The sequence below is a fragment of the Uranotaenia lowii genome, unplaced genomic scaffold, assembly GCF_029784155.1.
Source record: "Uranotaenia lowii strain MFRU-FL unplaced genomic scaffold, ASM2978415v1 HiC_scaffold_201, whole genome shotgun sequence".
Taxonomy (NCBI): domain Eukaryota; kingdom Metazoa; phylum Arthropoda; class Insecta; order Diptera; family Culicidae; genus Uranotaenia; species Uranotaenia lowii.
In genome coordinates this window covers 38,032-44,844 of record NW_026598088.1, presented here as the reverse complement: position 1 = coordinate 44,844, position 6,813 = coordinate 38,032, and the positions used below count along the sequence as shown (strand labels likewise).

The window sequence follows — 6,813 nt, the reverse complement described above, 5'->3', positions numbered from 1 at the left end:
CTATTTATTATAATGATTTGGAGCCAGAATGAGCGACAGAACAGTGAAGTAAAACAACTGTTACAGATTCAATCTTTACTTAACAAAAGAAACAGAATAATTCACCGACAAAACTGGATCCTCAGACTTCCAAAACAAATTTAAAGCAATGAATTTCAAAATAAAATATCTGAGAAAAAATATTTAAAAGTTTTTGTATTTTGAATGTATCATTGAAAGAAAACTGTTTATTCCATCATTATCTTATTTTGTATTGTTGTAGGTACTTAGTTATTATTGTATTTCTCTTGGTCATCTTCGGCTTCTCAATTCAATACATTTTCTGAGTCTTATTCGAAGGATTTTGGTACTTAGGGAAGATGACATCCATTTCCATAAGATCAGCTTCAAGCCTTTTCCTTTTTCTTCGACCAACCTGATACATACACCGGTAAAGGAACAAGTTTAAAAAAAATCAATGCAACCGTCTTGATGTGTTCAGCTTGCTATTGAAATAACAATATACCATCAAGTCACCATTCACCGCCCAGACACCATTTACCGCCCAAAATCACCCTTTTGTGTGTATTTTGAAAAAACTGGGATGTTTTCTCCAAAAGTAAGACCTGTGTTCTGTTTCGGCATCATTGTTCGACCATTTCACTGAAAAAACTTCACTTAATTATGCTAACTATAGCCAGAAATAAAATATTTGGTTTTTCGTTTCCGATCAAATTATTGAATTCGACGCCTGTTAGCGAACTAGCATTACTGTGCTCCTAGGGTAAAAAGGGTTTTTGTTTACTAGATAGTACCTATTTGACCTAAAATAGACTTGAAACGATAGTTTTATTTTCGTAGAATAGATTTGCATCGGAACATTTTCGATTTTTTCAATAGTTGTTGTTTTTTTAAGCGTTTAGTGATGGGCGGTAATTGGTGTATAAAAAAAAGTGTGTGTTCCTAATGACCGGTCAGGAACAATTTCTTTGTCTTTAACGCATGTATTGTGTCAAATGTGTAAATTGTAAGAAGCATTTAGTTTGATTAGGCAAGAAAATGATGTTTTATCGCTGAAAGTAACCGGTTACTTGAGGCTGTTTGCCGGGAAACATCATTTTGTTAGTCAACGCACTTTGTTAAAATTTGTACAAAATTTGAGGAAAAAATTTCACAAAATGTATTCTTTCAAGATCCAAAATATTGTTTTAACAGCTCTTTACATGAAAAATACTAAAAAGAACAGTTTCCGTGTTGTTAGATAGTTTTTCCTTAAGAAAACATTATCGATACCCGAAAAAGTCGAGTGGGCGGTAATAGGGCCAGTTGAACAACCCAAAGTTCAGTTAATTATCTTGAAAAGCGTACATTTTTCGCATTCCACTAAATTTTTTATTGAAAGTAGAGCAGTTTTGAGATGTATTGGAAAAGAAAGCGAATAAAAATCTGCCGTCGTTTTTTTATTACATATGTTTGAAGTTGAAAAACCGCTTAACTGGGCGGTAGATGGTGACATGATGGTATACACCATTTGAAGAACTTTTATACAAGCAATATTCAATTTATTTATTTCCAACTCAGGCATTGATAAATACTATCATTCTTTGCGCTGGTTTTGGTAATAAAAGATTATCAAAATCTTTTGTTACAAATGAGAAATCGTTATTTTGAGATTGTAATTTCCTACAGCACATTAATGTACACCATTTTGAACACGAAAGTTTGGGCTCAATGCACACAAAAACCGAGCAAAAAATTAAAGAATATGTGGAAGAACATTATAATTAACTTGATTTTACTGACCTTTTTATCAAAAAAATGCTCAAGATCGTCCAAAATGTTTTTTAAAATCTCACTATTTTCGAACAGCTTTGTTTACATTTCGCTTCACCCAAACTCGCTGTCAAATTTTGTTATTCCATCGCCTATACCTCGCTAGGCACCAAGCAGAAACAAAAATGATGATGATTTTTCAGTACAAAATATCTACATTCGTCGATTTTGGCAACACGTCCGTACAATTTGTGTTGTCAAAATCGAATGTTGCCAAAATCGAACGGTTTTTTTTTTCTCAACTTTTTATCAGTTATTTATACAAAATGACTAATATTATTATCAAAAACGTTATTTTCAGTCAATTTCCGACCATTTTTAGTCATTTTTTTTATTTTTTTCATCCTGTTTTTAATGCATTTTGCCCTTTTCTTGTTTTGTTTATAATGTTCGTTTTCATTTGTCATATTTGCTATTTTTGTCATTCTTCATCATTTTTAGTTGTTTTTTTTTGTCATTTTCAGCCTTTTTTGAATTTGTTTTTGAACTTTTTGAATTTTTCATCTTTTTGTCATTTTTGGGTACTTTATAAATTAAAAAAAAACTTTTGTTTTTATTGTTGCATTTTATCACCATTTCATAACATAAAAACGTATTTATGGTGTTCGTCTAAATTAACGAAAACAACAAGGTAATGTTGTTTCTAAAAGTCGTTCGATTTCGCACATGTGCCAAAATCGGATGTTGCCAAAATCGAACGTTGCCAATATCGAATGTTGCCAATATCGAATGTTGCCAAAAACGAACGGGGTCTGTATTCAGTTTTCCCATACAAACCTTAAGCGAGCCATAGACTACACCACATTTGTACAAATGCGATGAAATTCGATGACATTCTGTCCCTGTGAATACGATTTGCGTCGTGTATGGCACTGCTCTAACGAACGCGCAAACGGTTTAAATAAAATCGGTCGGGATTAAAATATTTTGTACAAACAACCCTCTGTGGCATCCCTGTCAGGAAGGTTTGCTCAATCGGGCCGATTGCAAAACAGAGATGCCAGTACTCGAATTCTAGCGGTTAGAATTCGATGCGTTTTCGGCTCGAATTTCATCCGCCTGCTCGATTGCTCGAAAACAGACGATATTTTTTGCAGTGCTGCGATGAATAAAACGAAACACGAGCAGTTTTCAATCGTAGCAATCCGGTGGCGAGTTTTGTTTTGGCGCGTGTATGTGAAATTTGTCGCAGTTATTTTTGTTTGTATATTTCCACTGTTTCTGAATTCAGAAATGCTTTGAGCTCTATATAAGTAGAAGAAGCCATTGTCCGGCGATAATTTGATGAAAAACAAGGTATGTTTGATTGATTGATTTCTTAACAATCAAGTTTTATTTATATAATTTTCTAACCCATTGTCGTCCCTACAGAAAACATCGACCCATGCAACAAAGCTTCCAAGGAAATGTCCACACGGTACGGGCTCTGATGGAATATCATCCCGGACATCGTATCCAGATCCGGATCCCGGACACGCTTTGAGGTGGTGGCACACGAGTCAAGTGGACCCGTACGATTCCAGAAAACCTAATCAAATTGGCCAGAAAACTCATTAACGGTCACAACCCAGCACCACAACAATCGCACCGAAAAGCCGACAACAACTTGGTGGTAAAAGTAAGTGAAAAAATACTTTGTTTAGCAAAAATTTCATTTTCTTTTGTCTTCGTACAGCTCGACGAAGTACAGCAAGGACAAACTCCTTTATCCGACCGGAAAAACACCGGAGCAGTACCAGAGCTAAATCCACACTGGGTCGGAACAACCAGCACCACTTCGTCAATAGCAGCAGCAGTAAACATTACTCTGGCCCTGCAATATAAGTACTCCGGGAAAAAAAGTGTCGCAGTAAAAACGGATCCCACCACTTCCGACATGCTATCCATTCTGGACCAGTGGAAACGGCAGAACGAAATTATGTGGCTGAAACGGCTCTAACACGAATAAAAAACTTTGCAGACACGGCTTCTGCGGCCATCGTCATCATCAGATTCCCGAACCAATGGTTCGGAACCATGTGAGCCTGGTCAGGATCCGTATGTCGGAATCAGAAACGGAAGATTTTATTTTCCAGGTGAGTGAACGAGGATCCAATTTAAGTTTAAGTTAATACCTGCACTTTCTTAACCTTAATTTTATCACCTTTTTTAAATCAATGATTTATTTAAAAAATAACAACTAAATATGAATAGTAGTTAAAAAAAAACTGCGCTTTCTTTATTTTTAATTCAATTAAATGTTGTTAGTTATTAATATCTTTGTATTAGTTCAAATTTTTCCGTTAGTTATAAATTCACACTAGAAGCACATAAGTTTTCTGCCAACAGTGATTCAAACGTTTTAAATAAACTTTTTTTTTGCAGAAATGACTATGCCAAAAAGCAGAAACAAATGAAAATTTATGAACATTTTGAACTGCTCAGTAAGAGTAGGTACTCTCGATGAACTGCTGGCATTCGATACAACAGTTGCGGCCAGACCTCTTGAGCCACTTTTTCCAATCGATCCACACACACAATAACAAGCTCCTCCCGTTAATGTAGACATTACTTATTCCAATCCACTACCGACTAACATTTCCACTGCTACCACACAACCCACCTACAGCGTTACCGTTCCTCCACAACACATCAAGCACAGCGTGGTAGAAATATTCCGGCCCCAACAACGGGTTTCATTCCCTCGGTGCTTGTGCCAACAATTTCAGGTTTAGAAAACATCTCCCCACCAGTCGGTCAGCCATCAACGATTAATTCTAAAATTTCTATTGTAGTTCCATCGCACCAGGAATGTTTGCCCAAAATATCGTAGCAGCTGCTGCCTACACCTCTTCTTCTGCGGAAAAAGAAGGGGAAGATAGTGACGACGTGTCGATAGTGTTATGCGAAGCAAATAGCTCCACAACATTGCTGCGAACCATCCGGTTACGCCGGAACTGTTGATCGTGGAGAAAAACAACAAGAGTTGCACTTGGAGTGCGATCGATTTTGCTGACGACGAACCGAATAAAGTCACCTTTCTACGTGAGGACTTAATTGGAACATTTTAATTTACAATGTTACTCTTTTTTTTTTAAATTCAGACTCTATCGAATATTCTGGTTTACCGCAATAATCTGCACTTCCTAGGTCCCACCCAAGAAAGAGCCATAGGTAGATTCCTGAAATTTCCTAATTTTCACCACCCCCACCAACTAGAAGAGCAAATTGCATTAAAAAAAGGAAACCCAGCGCCCACAACCAATGATGAGCCGTCGTCTGGTATTGTAAACGGCTCGGAAACCGAATCTGGAGGGAACCGTACTCAACAGCTTTCAACTACCATTACTGGTCACTGGTCGCCGCTGCTAGTACTTAGTACTGCTGGTGGTTCGAACAGCTTACGCCCACAAAAATAATATCAACCATTCATCTGTAGTTCTACCCCGCAACAGCAACAACAAAGTCAGTCATCAAGAGTCGGTCACCAATAGTGAATGTCATCGCAATTTTCGTGTCGTCTGAGTAGCCGTTCTTAAGCAATCTGGTTTCGGCTGACCAGCGTCATTTTAACCAACTGTTCGTTATTCTGAGATGGCCCCACGAGCTGCCCTCCGACTCTGTTTAAATCTCAACTTGTCCGTGTTCATGTAAGTATAATGGAGGTTTACTTAGTTTTTAATAACTTCAAAAATAATTAGGAAAATTTGATCATAACATATTTTTATTTTTACATTTTAAATTACTTATTCATCAATTTTTAATAAAATTAGGATAGCTAACGAGTTTAGTGTAACATACTATTTAAAAAAGTTGTAAATTTGGTGCACTTTTGTTTACAGTACTTTGTAAAGTAAAATTTAGAAAAAGATTTCAAAAAATTTTCCTAAATATATTTCAAGTTGTCTTTTAAGGTTGACAAAAGGAGTAGGTGCAACATGGAGAACAGTAGCCTCAATGAGTCCATGAGTAGCATGGGCAAATCTCAGGTCGATAGCAGCGGCCAGTCGCTAGGTTCGAAAAAATATTTTTATTCACCGGTTGGTTACGAGTCGATCCGAGACCTGGTTTCGGAATTTTCAGTTGAACCAAAGCTGCAACAGTCCCATAGGAGCAACAACGGTTCGAAGAGGCCCCCGTGTTGGAGGAGATGGAGGTATTTGCTGCTACCCCCATTTTACTGATTTTGAATTATTTGAAAATCTTTTTCCTTTTGTATCCGTAGGTGCATTTTCTCCTTCAATATCTACAAATCACAGGAGGACTTCTTTAATGAACGTCCTGCTTTGAAAACTGTGAAATGTTCAACGATGACGATTCGCCGGTGGGCACAGTTGTTCATAGAATGTGCCAGCATTTGGTGAGGCGTTGGGCTGAACTGACCGAGAAGCCGGCCACGCAATAACCACAACGACAGCGATCATCATGACAGCAGGATTAACAACACTCCGGATACTCATCTTGATGCCAGCAGTTAGCGTCAACCGTTTCAATTAGTTTACCAGAAGTTAGTTTAAACAGTTTGACATTAACAATGAATTGTTAAATTGAAACTCGGTAAAATAGTAGAAAACCAAAATGACCTCCTAGTGGAAATAACAGGTTGATTTAATAGGTCATGTAAAAAACTATAGACAAACAGGATTGTAGCATTGAGACTGCGTTAGAAAATTCCCAAAATGAATGTTCACTCGGTCCTAAAAGGTTCAATTTAGTTTGAAAATTTCAAACGTTAAATCAGGAAAAGTTGTTATTACTTTCTATTATTTTATTATAATTATACAACTATGTTTAATACTGTATGATTGAAGGCATAAATTAGGATAAAAATAAAAAAAAAAAACAAATAAATTAAAATATCTTACTTTTTGAAGAAAAACCGAAAAATCTAAATGAATGGCAACAATGCTAATCGGCCCAGAAATGGTTCAAAAAACCGTTCGGTTTCGGTCCGAAATCGGTCCTTTTTTCGGATGGACGCTATGGCAATCGGCCCAGAAACGGTTCGAAAAGTCGTTCGGT

At 36.8% G+C, this 6,813-nt stretch overlaps 1 long non-coding RNA gene across 2 annotated transcripts; it reads left to right on the top strand.

Moving 5' to 3' along the window:
* The first annotated feature begins 2,945 nt into the window (after positions 1-2,945).
* Positions 2,946-6,609, top strand: LOC129759609 (uncharacterized). Of its 2 annotated transcripts, none has more exons than XR_008740202.1 (8): positions 2,946-3,108; positions 3,184-3,430; positions 3,488-3,887; positions 4,177-4,520; positions 4,587-4,836; positions 4,896-5,441; positions 5,706-5,947; positions 6,017-6,609. It is a non-coding gene; the product is annotated as an uncharacterized LOC129759609 (long non-coding RNA). The 2 variants fall into 2 exon arrangements; XR_008740201.1 differs by having other exon boundaries at positions 5,694-5,947.
* The last annotated feature ends 204 nt before the right edge of the window (positions 6,610-6,813 follow it).